Source organism: Heloderma suspectum, chromosome 3 (assembly GCF_057233095.1).
Source record: "Heloderma suspectum isolate Gila_16-S chromosome 3, 16-S_ref, whole genome shotgun sequence".
In the NCBI taxonomy this organism is placed as follows: Eukaryota; Metazoa; Chordata; class Lepidosauria; order Squamata; family Helodermatidae; genus Heloderma; species Heloderma suspectum.
In genome coordinates, this window is record NC_139460.1 from 195,106,925 (window position 1) to 195,122,703 (window position 15,779).

Sequence of the window (15,779 nt, forward strand, 5' to 3'; positions counted from 1 at the left end):
GACAACTACAACTAAAAGAGAGACTCAAAAGTGTCCATCTCATGGCCCTTCTGTAGACTGTTCGACATCCCAAATAAATCCACTTCTGAGAACAACGATGGGAGATCCTCTAAAGGTAGTGTGGAAATAAACGCAGTCTCTACAGAATCTATTCCAAACAAGTGTAAACACTGACAGGCCAAGCACTTGTCATGGAGGACCTGGGCAGCTCATTTTTCTGGAGGAAAACTGAAGGCAGATACAGAAGGTGTTGAGGCAAGTGTCTCTCTCTGTAAAGGAGAAGGCCCATAGAGCTGAAGAATGTGGTGGGAAAGGGTTAACAGTATAATGCCTGGTTTTTTGGTAATACTTTTATTGTTTTATGGTAGGAGGGAGTAGGATCCTACAAGATGATTTGCAATTCTGGCCACCTGGAGTGGAGGGGAGGCTGGGTAGGTCTAGGACTGGAGGCGCCAGGCTGGAGGTCTTATCAGAACTCAAGGTCATAAACCAACTCAGCCTGCCAAAGGGCCAGCACAGCTGGAGAGGTGTGAAAAAAAATCTCATCCTCCTTGGTAGAAGGGAGGAGGGACGAAAAAACTAGAAGCAGGGCAGAGAACAGATAAAAACAGACAAGCAGCCATCCTTCCTTTGTCCTTTGGTTTCATTTTGTCTGCAGGGAAGGTGTTGGAATGCTGGCTACGACAAAGGATCCTACTGCAAGGTGTGAGTATTTAGGCCGGGTAGTTTTATTGTTTCATCTTATGTTGGATTTCCAAACAGGGGATTGGTACTTGGAGGAATTCTAAATTGTACTTTGTTCTATTTCTCTTCCATTCCCTTACACCTTAACTTGTAAATAAATATATGCCTCAAAGTATTGCTGCTATTTCTTTCCTGTGTCAGTGTTAAATTCAGTGGCTACTGTTTACCTCCCAAGGGTGGGAGGAAGTTGGGGGTTCCTCTTGGGTCTGGCTGAGCTGGCTCAGAGAGGTGGTGGCAGCGGATCAAGGAGGCTGGTAGAGCCCGGGGCTCCTGCCTTCCTTTAAACTCTCGCACCCATTTTAGTGCAATCTCAGTCACATCATAGGCTAACACTGCCTTTACTTATAAGATGAGAAGCCGCCTTTATTGGCACTCCTGCCAGTTGAAGCTTTACTCTGCTTACCGATAGCTTATCTTTCTCTGTGATCCCAGGCACTGGAACAGACAAGCAAACCTGCCATCCAGGAGGACCCTGGAGGAAAATAGAAAGCAGATACAGAAAATCTTGGGGTAAGTGTTTCTCTCACACCCATTTTAGTGGAATCTCCATCACATCATAGACTAACAGTGCCTTTACAGAGAAAATGAAAAGCCTCTTTTATTGAAGCCCTCTTCTCAAGGTAAAACAAGATACAGATACGGAAGGTGTTGGGGGAAGCCTTTCCCTCTCATCCATTTTTATTGCAATCTCAGTCACATCGTAAGCTAACAGTGGCTGAACAGTTGCTTGGTAAAAATGAAACCAGAAAGAGGGAATCTAGAACTCATAGGTAGTCATATCCTTGGCCATTTGACTAATCAAAAGACAAAAGGTTGGCAACTAATCAACCAACTATTTTAAAAAAATACAGAGCTGTATCATTATTTATTTATTCCACTTATATTTCATCCTTCCTCCAAACATCTCAATGCACCTCCCTCGCCCCCATTTGAACATCATACATGCCTCCCCACTTGAAGTAGGTTAGTCTGAGAGAGCAAATGACTGGCCTAAGTTCACACAAAGAACCTCATAGTTCTGTGGGTCTTTAAACCTTGCTCTTCCTAGAAACAATTACAATACTCTGGTGCCACTTTTTGGACACCCTGTAGGCAAAAAGACCTGCATTTGACTATATAGTCAAAAGGAGAGTATAAAGCTTGGGACTAGAATTTATAGATGGTCAGAATGAATGTTGAATTCAATTTGGTTTTTGTACTTCATCCATTACTTATATTTGGACTCAAGTGAAAGTAGGAAAACCAAGGAAGAGGAGTTGGCAAAAACGCAGTGGATGCCTCTGAGCCCTCCAGAGGAAATAGCAAAAGAATCAGACCAGAACTAGACTTCTGGCTCAATTCATATATCACACCATGCCATGATTTGTACAAATTGTAATTTAGATCAAGCCATGGTCTGAGCTTCAAAATGTACAAAAGGCAAAGCAGGATTTAGAGAAACTTGTGTGCTTTCATTTTTGTTGCTCAGCACTGCAACCTGAGTGCACTGGTCTATAAAAGCAGAGGAATGGCTCTAACTATAGTTTGTGCATTATGACAAACCATGGTTTGCAAAACAACTTAAAACCATGGCTTCTGATTCTGGATTGTTTGTTGACTGTAAACCATGGTTTGTCAATTCAGCTTCCTTAACCATGACTTGCTGTCATTCCACCTAAATAAATACATGTAATTCTGTAAAAACAGCGAAAATTCTTGTAGCACTATAAAGACCAACACATTTGTTGTTTAATGTAATAATTAAACATTATTATTAAGAATGATGTAAGCGTATGCCTATGACTAAAGTTGTGTATCTGTGAAGAGAAGCTGGAACTAGTTCCAACTTCCCTGCAAGGTAGCGCAGGCCAATTCTGGCCTTAAATTATCAAGAAGCACCCTGTAGCCTTTTGACCCACCTTGGCCAAAAGGCACTGAAATTAGCACGGAGGTTACCCAGAAGGAAGCACACCAACTTGGAGTGAATAGATATTTATTTTAAAAGGGAAGGGTAGAGGGAAAGGGAAGGAAAGGCCCACCTAGTCCCATTTTTAAAAAGGTAAGCAATTTTTTCCCTGTTTTATGGTCTTAAAAACATTCCACAATGCAAGAGATATAAAATGTCTATGCAGGGGTAGGCAGCTTTTGGCTGTACAGATGTTTTGGCCTGCAACTCCCAATCCCTTGTCAGCATAGCCAATGGTGAGGGATCATGGAAGTTGTAGGCTAAAACATCTGGAGAGCTGAAAGTTGTCCACCCCTGACATTTAGCCATTAGCTCTAGAATGGGAGCTAATGACATTCCGTCCTGAACTTGAAAGATTTCCTTGGGAAGGGACTGAGAAAATTTACAATAGTGACACCTCTCAATTTCCCTTCACCCCCACCCCCTTGACCCTCCACCCATGGGCATCTGCTGGAATTTTTCCGGGTGGGTGGGTGGGTGGCAAAGCTGCACAGCTGTTTGTGGATGTAATTCACACGCATAGTGCACATTGCCACAACACACCTGTGCACTTTCCTTGTGTGTGCTCTTTGTTGCTTAGCATCACATTCTATGACATTTAGAAACCTACACAGAGTAGAAGATCCTGGGAATTGAACAGCACTGATGCAGATGAGTGTTATATTCAAGAAGCATCATTAACTCCAACAAAATGTTATTTTTGAGAGATTAAAAAGCACACATAGGAGCAAGAAGGAAAAAAACCCAAATGCACAAATACAGTACAGCTGTCTTAAGAATATTGTATCGTATACTTTATGGCATCACTGCCCTTATCATAACACTGACAACTTCACATGACTCATCCTAGAATGATTTCCTTCATCTTGGAAACATTGATGGAAACTCTCTAGAACAGTCTCCCCCAACCAGGTGCCCTCCAGATGTTTTAGACTGCAACCCCAGCATTCCAGACCATTGTCCATGCTGGCTAGGGCTGTTGGGAGTTGAAGTCCAAAAGACCTGAAGGGCACCAGGTTGGGGAAGGCAGCTCTAAAGAGTAGCAGTGGAGTCTGTGGGGGGTGTCTTTAGCAGTGGAACAGGGAATCAGTACGCTTGATAAGGTTTAGGGTTCTAGAGGAGCCTGGACTACTCTCTTTACTTTTCATGTCGTTATCAGCCACTTTTTACATCAGCTAACAATACAACATTTGCATGGCTTGAATTCTGAATTACAGCAATGTTCTTTTGGAACTGCATATTTTTTCCTGAGCTGTAGATTTTGTTTCACATTTTTAAAAAGCCCTGATAGCATCAGAGAACAGGTCTACCATTTCTGGTAGATCTGGTGATTGAGCAGCGATAAGGCCTGGGCACCATGTCTACCACGATAGGTAGATCTAGCCTCTGAGAAATTTCTGTACCAGGTCTACTCCTCTGTTGCTTCTCAGTGGGTATACCTGGTGTCCAGACAATGTTTTTTCACCCACAGCTGAAACCCTCAGTTCTTTCCATGTCTCACTTCAACCCTGTAATGGTCCTTTGGCCTAAAGACCATTACAGAGTTGGAGGGCATGGTTGATATTGGGGGGGGGGGTGACTTGCTTGGCTTGTAGCCCACTGCTAGGCTCTGCTCTACAGACAACAGACAATAGATTCAGGTACCCTCACAAGGGATTTCTTTATTTCTACAATACATGAGAAAACCCCCATGTCTGTGGAGATGTGTGGCACACTGTCTCAGCTCCAAGGTCAATAATAAGAGAGAGATGGGGAGAGGTTCCACTTGGGCCTCCTGCAAGAGTTAAAAATGGCAGATTCTCTTAAACCTCTCTCTCTCTCTCTCTCTCTCTCTCACACACACACACACACACACACCCGTTCTAACCCTTAATAAATTGCGCTGCTGCAACAATCAATTTCACAGCCCCATATGCACTTCCCTAAAATACGAACAACACTGGACTACACTGCAGAGTTGTCATTCACTACTCGTACTATTAGACCATTGGTCCAGCTAGCCAAGGTTTGTCTACTGTGACTGGCATCTTCTCCAAGCAGAAGTCTTTCTTAGCTGTAGTACAGGAGTGGAGGTCCTTCACAGCAGAGATGCCAAGGTTTGGACCCAGAATCTTCTGTATGCAAAGTACATTCTCTGTCATTGTCAGTCCATGATGACATTAGGTAAAGCCACAATGATAAAGCTTACCTTCATAATACTCAACAGAAATGTAAGGAGGGACTGGAATGGAGGGAAACCTGAGGTAGCACAGAGGTTTATTAGGGGTTCCACAATGTGTTCTATAATAAAGAACTTCAAGGACACCTAGCCCACTGCTACCAATTTTCCCATGTATTGTTCAGTCCCGCCAAAAATTGTTGGGTGTATTCACCTGCACCCTCTCAGTTGATGCAATGTGATTGTGAGGCCAAAGAGGCCCAGGGTCTGGCCAACACTCCATGTGAATGCCTGTACAAACCATACAGCACGCTTCCCTCAGAATCTGCTGTTGCACACATGGGTTCCTTAGCAAATTAATCAATATGGAAATGTTTCCCTAGATACTGAAATCAGCATCTCTCAGCCTGATCCTCCTGACGGTAATATAGCCACTGAGCTCCTAGGAGAAAATTCAAAATGGGCTCAATATATGATTGGAAGGCACTTTATATGAAGCAAGGTTGATGAACCAAAGTAGGGCAGGGTCTGGTCAGTAGTGTACCTAGATGGGAGACCACTTGAGAACCCCAGAAATGCCACCAACAACTCTATGGAAGAAAAATGGAATGAAAAAACTGCCCTGAGGGCATTTCCCACTTGGGCACTATCTAAATTTAATAAATGAATGAATATAAATATACTTTTTAAAACCCCAAAAGTTAAATAAAGGAAGGGCAAAAATGTCATCTCACAGAGCCTCCAAGCAATGTTTCTATCCAATATAGTCACCCTAATCTAGAAAAAACTTACATCTGACCAAGACCTTGTTGTCACTGTGGTGGTAAAACTCTGTAGCTAGTCTATAACACTACAGACTGCAGGTGAGGACTCTGAACATTTCTCCACACCACAAAACTCCCTGTACACACCAAAAACTACCATGTTGGGGAGAAGCATTCTAGCTAGCCTTCTCCCTGACATGCTAGATTTCTATGTGCATAGAAGGAGATTTGCATGGAGAGCTGTGGCTTTTGATTGCCACACCTGCTCTACTGTACTGGGCCCAGCAAATGCTGCAATTTGACTTTAAAGGTCAAGCAGACTTTAGTTATCTTTTTCCCCTTTTATGGAGCAGACTGACCCTCGGCTTCCTAGTGCATTCAGCCTCATCAGTAGTTCAGCCACACCTGGATCATTTTATGACATTGCTTAGAATTCTGGCTTTTACACTGACCGAGAGCATATCTCAGTTATCAACTTGTAACAGCTTTGTCTGCACGTTTAACTGTCATGGCTTCCCCAAGACAATCCTGAGAGATTTATGGTGGTGGGGGTGCTGAGAACTGTGCTACAAATCCCTAGTCTCCCCCTCCTCTAAGAACTACTGTTTCCAGAGGTTCTGTAGGAAGAGGGGATGATTATTAAACCAGTTTTGGTCTGTGGTGTAGATAAACCCAGGTTAAAAAGTTTCTACATGACTCTTCGAGATCGCTTACACCAGTGCTACATCACTTGTGTAAGCACAGTGACAGTATTGGAAACTGCCCTGCATGTTTTGATTAGTAAAAGTAAACAGAGATCTTTGGTGCATTAAAGACAACTGTAACTACCTTGTAATGTAAAAATACTACAGCGTTAATTATTTTCCAGCGAGAAGGGATCTTTGAGCAAGCCAAAGTGATGTCACTAGAAATATTGTGGAGGAGGAGGAGATCAGCAGCAGCAGTGACTTCATGGCATTCTTTCCTGTATTTTTGGCCTTTATTTTTCTGCCTCAGTGGAGGTGGCTAGTGGTGGAGAATGACAAAATAGAACTCCTTCCTTCTCTGGCCCCACTATTATTTTTTTAAATGCCCATGCAAATTAACTCAAAAACAATTAGATTATGCCACCCTTGGTTTTCTCTCTTCCTCTACAGGGGAATTTAAGACCTTAAGAAGAGTTACAGACACATGTCTGTCCTTTGATGCTGCACATTCTAGAATCAGTCACCTTGCTGCATTGCTCAAGACGTGCCTGCAGTTGAAAAGTTCAACTCCAGGTCAACAATTGCTTTCACTCAGAATGTGTCAACATTTGGGGAAGATGGGCAGACAAAAACGGGCCCACATATTTTAAAGTTTCCTGACATTAGTCAGTTACCTGTGATGATCCAGCGTGGGAAGAAGGTGGACCTTGGTCCGCTGCTGTACTGCTGGCCAGTTTCTGGTGAGAGCCACCTTGTGGCCCTCAAGTGGGGTTTGCAGTAGCACTTCTGATATTCAGCTGCACTCCTTTTTCATTCCAATTTCCAAGGCAAAATACGTAGGGCTCCCTCCTCAGAGAGGTCAAGGATCAGAGCGCTGCCACTCTGCATCCACAGAGAATCATCACCAATAGCTGCATTCAGTTTCTCTCTACAAGTTTGGGCTCTCATTTCTTCTATTTCAACAGCATGTGTGGGACACCTTTTCATCCTAAGGGCCATATTTCCTCATGGGTAACCTTCGGGGGGGGGGGCATGCCAGCAGTGGGTGGGGGACCAAGCAAAAAGTGGTCTGTCATACACACGCACACCCATTCATACCCATCCACACATAACACACATATACATCCATTCTGACACATAGCGTACGCACACACGCACACACACAAAATGTCCCTGTGCACACAGTAATAAAATTGAAAAAAGCCTCCCATTGGCTTTCTTCAAGATTCTCTCCACAGCTGCTCCCCCCTCTCCCCAATCATCTCTGTGCTATCCTTATGCTTGGAAAAAGCTCAATGGGAGACTTTTTTCAGGCCTAGTTGCCATCCAGGGTGGGGGGTTCTTAGCACACAGAAAAAAAGGGTTAGGCTTTCCCTCCCCAACTGTGACTCTCCAGACATTGCCCCCACACACACATACACCAATCAGACATGAAAAAACACTCCCATTGGGTTCTGGGATGTCACTGAAATGGAGAAGCAAACAAGGAGATATAAAAATGACCTTTCCTTCAAAGCAGGGCTCTTCCACCATCGGCCAGGAAATACCCTGTTTTCCTGTTCCATACCTTCTGGCCAAGGGGTCACCAGCCTTTTTGGACCCGTAGGCACATCTGTGAATTTGAGAAAGTGCCTTGGGGCACCACCACAAAATGGCTCCCACAGTGGATGTGGCTAGTCACTTAATGGCTGCCATGGGGGGCTGGCTAGTCAAAAGAGAGCTAAATAAGTGGGTGGGTGGGGAGAGAAATAGCAAGGCTAGAGCCTGGGAGAGTGGGGGAAAGAGCAAGGCAGAGGGGAGGGCAAGGGCAAGGCTAGAAAATGAGAGAGAGAGAAGGCGGATAGGGATGGGGAAGGGAGAGGAGGAGGGAGGAAAGGGGTTGTGGGGAGAGAAATAGCAAAGCTAGAGAGAGGGGGGACAGGAGAAAGGTCTGTGTGGGTGGAAGATTGGGCGGGGCCAAAAAGCAGCACTTTCCTTCTCTGTGTGCCCACCAACAGCTGATCTGCAGCAGGTGCAGGAACAGGAAGGAGAACTTGGCATCCTAATGTTTTTTTAAGGACTGTGTTAAAAAAATATTTTGATGGAGCAGGGTCTGGGGAGCTTCATGGGTACTGTTGGAGGTCCCAGCGGGGGCGCTGTGGCACCCATGGGCACCACATTGGGGTCCCCTGCTCCAGCCAACCAGCTCCTGTTCTGGCACCAACACCCCCTTCCTTCCAACCAACGATCACTTCCAGCAGCTGACCCTTCCAAAACCTTGACCCTTCCTACTGGCCGTTGCAGCTGGCGAACAGCTGTATGGTGCCCCTTATATTTCAAAAATCTGTGTAAAGACATTATGAATAAAGACATTAAAGACTGTCAAGACTGAAACCTCTGGAGCAGGACGTTAGTACCACAGTTTCCAGACTGAGTCCAGCGGTCTCTTGTAACATCTTTTGGAATTCTCTCTCGCCATGGATGCTGGAACCCCAGCACTGTGACCTGGGTGGCCGGATGGGGAGGCCAGTATAGGCCTATGCAGGCACCCAACCTACACCACTGTTGCAGTTAAACTGGGGATGGGATGTGTGCGAGTATGCACACCCTGCTCCCAAACGTCCCCTTGCACCCGCTGCCTGAGAGACCTTCATGCATTGGTCTCTGAGGTAGGGCAGGGGTGCAGGACCTCTTACAGCCTGAGGGCTGAATTCCATTTTGGAGACGCTCTCGGGGGGCCGCGTACCAGTGGTGGGCAAGGCCAAAGGCAAAACGGGCAGGGCCAAAAACACACAAAAAGACCCAGCATAGTGTATCTTCAAGCTCTTACTGCCTGTCACTAAGCTTTAGGGGAGGCATTTCAACCTTTCAGAATGGGGGGAAAACTGCACAAAAGCTGGAAACCACCAAACGATTGGTGGTCAACAGAAAGGGGCATGGCCATCTGGGGAACTCTGGACGACTGGAATAGGGTCCCAGGAAGGTTGGATTTGGCCCTGGGCCTGAGGTTCACCACTCCTGGCAGACAGGGTTGTAAGCGTGTTCCGTTGAACGTGCTTCCATGGCTCCCACGATCACAAACCTTGTGTTATCAGGAAATGCATTCAGGTGAACACTCTTACAAGCCCCTGTGCAGACCATCATGCTCAGCGTGCAAAGGTCTCTGAGGTAGATGGTTACAAGGGGACGTTTGGGGGTGGGGCAGGCATGCTTGCACACATCCCTTCCCCACTTTAGCCCTGCTGCATAGAGCTTGTGTTTTAGCGGATTGGATGTTGGATCAGGACTGGGGAGGCTTGGGTTCAAATCACCACTCAGCCATGAAGATCACAGGATAACCTTGGGTTAGTCATGCTCTGTCAGCCTAACCTCCCTCAAGGGCTGTTGGGAGGGCAAAATGCACAGTGCACAATGGTAAGATACAAATAATAATAAATACATAAGGCTCATACTTTGAGAGCTAGGTAAAAGAGGGTGACATCTGGGATCACAGGCTGCTCAAATTGGATCAGAAAAGGGACCCCTGGAGACCTTCTCAAGAGCTGTGCCCAGGATGTGGAACTCCCTCTCAAGGGTGATCTGTCTTGTCATTAATGGCTTTCTGCCATGCACTGAAAACCTTCCTTATTAGGAAGGCTTTTAGGCCAAGAGTTTTAAACCAGAGGAGGGCAACTGTGGGAGGTCTGGGGATCATTTTTGCCCTCCAGCCTCCTCCTTGCAGTCCACACTGGGAGGGGATTTAAAAAAAAACTGCTGGTTTGCTGATATTTGGTGGCAAGCCAATCCATAGTAATAAAATGGACAAATTTAGCTGGTTTGCAAGGTAAAATGGACTGATGTAGCTTGCACTTCATAGCCGCTACCAAGCACCATTTAGTTTTGTTTTTTAAAAATGCATTTCAGGGCGCGGCCGGCATGCGATCCGTGCACTGTGTGGCCCACCCCTATGCAAGGAAAATGCTTTTAGTTCTGCCAGAAACTGCCTTCATAGAATTGGTTTTAAGGGCTGTTTTTATTTTTTACTCTGCTAGTCTTAGTTTAGGGCCAAATTACTTTTTTAAAGGTATTTAGATAGATAGATAGATAGATAGATAGATAGATAGATAGATAGATAGATAGATATGCTGTCATCTTGTTGAAGAAAAAACAGCTGGGGGCCTGATCCAGAACATGGTCCTGATTTGATCGGGTCCATGCTAGTTTCCTGATGAAAATCACAGGTACACCCTGCAACGTGCACATATTGGGAGAAAGCTACTGCTGCTTTCTCCTCCTCCTCCTCTAGGGGGTGCCAAATGGTCATGTGTAAGCGCCTTTTAATAATTTAAACATATTGGCACTTCAAAAGATCCCTTTGTTTTGTCAGCACCTGTCCAGTTCAAGTACTACATGGTTGGCAAGCAGCTTCTCTAATAGCCACTAAATTTGTGCATAGAGCCTGACTTTGTTCCCCCATCATAAAAGGCTCCATCCTTTGGAACTGTCACTTGATCCAGTCCCAATGAAATTGAGATAATGTGATTTAAGACTCACTTTCACCTCCCTGGCCCACAATGGGGCTGTAGTCAATTCATTTCTAGCCATTTATCTGGACTGGGTTGAGGCTATTTTTCCATCTGTGGATGGAACTGGACCTTAAAAATAACTCACTTGAAATCTGCATTTATCTTGTTATATAAATCTCTATTAATGTCTGTACTATCTAATGCTTCATTAATCTCAGCTGGAAGTGAAATGTGGAAACTTTGATCAGGTTGCACCTAAATCCACAGGGTGTCTATCGAATAGGTTCCCAGCTCCTAATTTCCTGACTCTGTCTGTTTTGATCAGAATCTGAATATTTTATATATACTTGCATGGAGCTGGGGTTTCTCATCTTCTGTGTCAGGGGTGTTGAATACCCTTTAGCCAGAGAGCTGAATTCAATTTTGGAGAAGCTGGGGGGGGCTGCATTTCTGCGGGGGCGGGGAGGCCAAAAGCCCATAATACCAAACCTACTGGCTTATTTTAGGTTAAAGCTCTTACTGCCAGTAAGGAAGCCTTAGGTGAGGCATTTCATCCTTTTAGAAGGGGGAGAGGGACTGCACAAAAGCTTGGAAACCACCAAATGATCTGTGGTCAGGGGAAAAGGCCATCTCAGGATCCCTGGAGGTCTGGATTTGGCCCCCAGGCCTGAGGTTCTGTACCCCTGTTGTAGAGGGAGACTCAGCAGAAAACTAGGCAGTGGCTGGGTGGAGCCAAAAAGAGGGTTCTGATGCTGGGAAAACCCTCCCAAGTACAGAGCTCTGTCTTGGAACCCAGAGGGTTTTTCTGAACAATCCTATGATCCTTGAGATGCTTTCTAGGGACCATAGGATTACTCTCTTAGGGTTTAAGAAGTAAATTTTGAGTTGAGCGATGTTTTCTCAGAGATGGGATTGAGAATCAGTCTTACCTAGCTTGAAAGATATATGTTTAAACCTCTTCTTGCATGTTTTAATCTCATAAGAGTTTATGAAAAATCAAGAGTGAGCCCACATTTACAGAATAGTAGATCAGTTATCTCCTTGGGAGATGTGGGTTCTCCTCCATTGGAGGTATGTAAACAGAGGCTGGATGGCCACTTGTCAGGGATGCCGTAGCTGCACCCTGCAGTGCAGAGCTTGCACTGAGCAGGGGGTTGGACTAGATGATCTCTGAGATCCCTTCCAACTCTATGATTCTATGATAAACAATGAAGTAATATTGTAGAAAGTGTATAAATATGCTCTGATGTGGGCGTATCAGCTCCTTTACCACCTAGAAGCTCACCAAGACTGCATACCTGTCAGCTCTACAGAGGTATGTCTATTCAGAGCTGGAGAAGAAACTTGGTACCTAGATGAAAGCTCTCCTTTTAGACTATGAGCACTATGAAGTGTTTGATAGCAGGAAATATTTAAGAAATACTATTTCCTGTTAAGTCTATAATATCTTAGGCTCTTTATCAATGTTATTTATCATTAGAAAGAGGGAAAATGTTATTTTTATCTCACACAAAGTATTTTCATGTGATGTGGTAAGATTTCATGTCATAAAAATATATATGATGTTAGAAGGGCAACTTCAGAGGCCCTTCTCTGGGTGCCTCCACCACATAAGGTGAGGCAGGTGGCTACTAAGGGGCAGGATCCAATATTGATGCTGCACCTCCTCTAGTTCCCTTGGGCCTGCAGGACCCACTGCTAGCACAACAGGAACTAGTGCTTCCTACAGCAAGCGTCAAAATACTGGTTTCTGGAACGCCATTTCCGGAATGTCAACAGAGGTCCCTTCTGGGAACTCCCCTGACCTGCCCCGTTCTGGAAATGAGTGCTTCGGCTCATTCTGGCTGTTTCTGGAACCAGCAGCTTCCTGTTGCACCAGCGGTATATCCCAGTAGCATGGGAACAGCATTGGATACTGCCCAAAGAGAGGGCCTTTTCAGTGGTAATGCCTAGAGATGTGAAGATGGGGGGGGGGGAATGGAACATTCAGGAAAAAACGTTTTCACCTCCCCCCCCCCCCAAGGACCATTTTGTTTTTTCCCCAAAACATTTTAACAGCTTTGAATTGCGAAATAGTTTCTTCTAGAATTTAAGGCAAGGTGTTTATGTATCATTACTTACGAAAGCCTTTACTCCCGCTCACCCAAATGATTTCTAAAAACTATGTAATAAGACTTTTATAGAAAGAACTAGAGATGTAAAATGCCTGGAAATAATGAAGCCATGGGGAAATGTTTTTTAAATCCTCTCTGAAAGATGCCCGTCATAGTTGTTTCTTCCATTCCATATTAACATTATTGATCTAATGTATCTTTTACTGATAGACATTTAGGAATGCTCCAAGTCATGCTCAGTTTCCCAACATGTGAGTAGACTCACCATATCATAAAATGAAAGAAAATGTGCATTCTTGAGTTTTTTTTTCTTCTACAGAGTCCTGTGTTTTTGAGCGGGTTAGGTGCTGGAAGGGTGAATTAATGTAATTCTAATCTAAAACCCACATGTGAAAAAAACCACTGTGGATTATCTCACCCGTGTTTTTTTTAAAAATAACTTTGAGGCCTGGGTCTATAGAACTCACTGCCACAGTTTTTAATAAAGTTTTCAATTATACCTCACCACTAGGTAATGCTGCCTCAGCTATAAAACCTTTTAACTGCTGCCACTAGAATAGATCCTCTGTGCCTAAAAGAAACTCAGTAGCTGCTTCCTATGGCATCGACATGGAATTGAAACCACCACTAGAGACCTTTCAAAATTAGTATAAAATGATTTCCCTAAGATCCACCCCACAAACAGGAACAAGTTTGGGAATTTCCCTAAACTTCCTTACAAACAGGAGCAGATGCTATACACCAGTCTTCCTCTACCTCCAGGTCTTCCTGCTTCTTCTGGCTTCTAGGATTATTCAGTTTCAGGGATTACTTGCTGGAGTTCCCTCTGATCAGACATAAAATAGAAACCTAAAGTGTATTATGTATAACTTGGTTTGCTCATAAAATTATCATGTTCACTATATTAAATTTAAAAGTATAGTTAATTGAGACAACAATTACAAATGTTCTGAGTTTACTTCTAAAATGTTTCAAATATTATAGTTTTATGAGCAAACCAAGTTATACATAATTTAACTTGAGGAACATAAAGGCTGTTTTATGTTCCTAAAGCAGCTTTCCACACCCTGGTGCCCTTCTTCAATGGACCACATTGTAGTCCATTGTAGGAAGACTACATTGTACTTTTGGACTACAATGCCCAGCTTTCCTGACCATTGGCCATGTTGCCTGAGGCTGATGGGAGCTGAAGTCCAAAATCTCTGGAGGACACCAGGTTGGGGAAGGCTGTCCTAAAGCAACAAAATGACTTTAGATCTATAAAGACCACTAAAAAAATATTGCTTATTTTTCCATTTTCCCCAAACTTTCCATTTCCCCCCCAAACACCCCAGAATAAACATTTTTTCCATGGCTTCAAATTTTTGGGAAATTTGACATCTCTAGCAGCACCCCAGTTGGGGAATCCCTCCCTCCCCAGCCCCAGAGAGGCTCACCTGGTGCCAACATTGTGGCCTTTGCAGCGCCAAATGGAGACTTTTTTATTCTCCCAGGCTACATAGTCCTTCAATGTTTTTTTGTAAATGTGTGTTGTAAGGTATTTGCACTGCTTGTGCTACCAAAACATAGCTGAAAACGGACTGAACCCAGATGTTGCAAGTGACAGGACTTCACACGGGTCAGAATAGCCTTCATTTGACACTGCGAAGCCTTCAAATGTACAGTTGTCAGAGTTGGGCCCATTGTGCCTATAGTGCCCTAAGGCAGGGGTTGGCCCACTCCATTCCCTTGAAGGGGGCTGTCCCACAGCAAGGGGAAGGGGACGGGCATAAAACGGTCCCTCAGCCTGCTCATTTCCCCCGACTTCAAACTGTATGGGCTGCAAAGCTATGCTCTGGTTAGGGAGGTCTGCCCTTAGTGACTGAAGATGTTACTGCAGGCTTCAACCACACCGATCACAAAGAAGAGAAAGGGGTTCTCAGGATGCAAGATAGAATTTATTCTAAGAAGCCCAACACGTTCTTGCCTTTTTTCTTATTTATGGCCTTCTTCAGGGGGCTGTAACATAAATGATAAAATTTTACAAACAGGACTCTCTCCATATGGTCTAAATGAAGAGCTTGAATTCTTACCACTCTTATGACCTGTGGGTGATTTACACACACTCCCTAGCTATCACAGCACAGTGCAGCTTTGAGACCTTGGCCAGATTACATCAACATGGAAACACCTGACAGAGTAAGAAAAAAAAAATGGACTAAAAGAGTATGAGATAAAATTTGAGGAATATTGACTCCCAGTCACCAGTAGAGTGATACAGATGATCTTTTGTTGAAAAAAATTCTGCACTTGTTTAGCAAATATACAGTTATATGTTATTTTTAGGAATGAAGTAGGTTTTATTTGATTTTTAAAATTATTATGCATGTATTAGCCCCTGTGGCAATTTGTACTGCAGTAATGTTTTAACTATGTGTTGTCTGATTTGTGTTTATTATCATTTATATTACAGCCCCCTGAAGAAGGCCTAAAATAAGAAAAAAGGCCGAAACTCACTGGGCTTCTTTGAATAAATTCTATCTTGCATCCCAAGAACCTGTTTCTCTTCTTTGTGATCTACTCTGGATGCTCACCTCCTTCTGTGTTCTTCAGCCACACAGACAGCACCGCTTATGTACTTCGTATATCTTTGTATTTTTATACCACCCTGCAATCATGTTCCCAGGACAGTTTACATTTTTAAAGATGTCACATTAAATGTGATTGTATTAAATGTATCTTTCCCTTTTACATATCAGCTGCAGGGGAGGGGGAAATCAGAAAGCAGAATCCAACTAAAGTCCTACATACAGTAGACCCATTGAAATGAAATGGGACTTAAGTTTCAATGGGTCTACTCTATATAGGACTTTAGTTGGATTCTACCTAGAGGACCACCCTGCAA

At 44.0% G+C, this 15,779-nt stretch overlaps 1 long non-coding RNA gene across 1 annotated transcript; it reads left to right on the forward strand.

The window, feature by feature from the left end:
* The first annotated feature begins 592 nt into the window (after nucleotides 1-592).
* Nucleotides 593-15,537, forward strand: LOC146350583 (uncharacterized). Its single transcript, XR_014789322.1, has 3 exons — nucleotides 593-705; nucleotides 1,177-1,254; nucleotides 15,348-15,537. It is a non-coding gene; the product is annotated as an uncharacterized LOC146350583 (long non-coding RNA).
* Nucleotides 15,538-15,779: the final 242 nt, after the last annotated feature.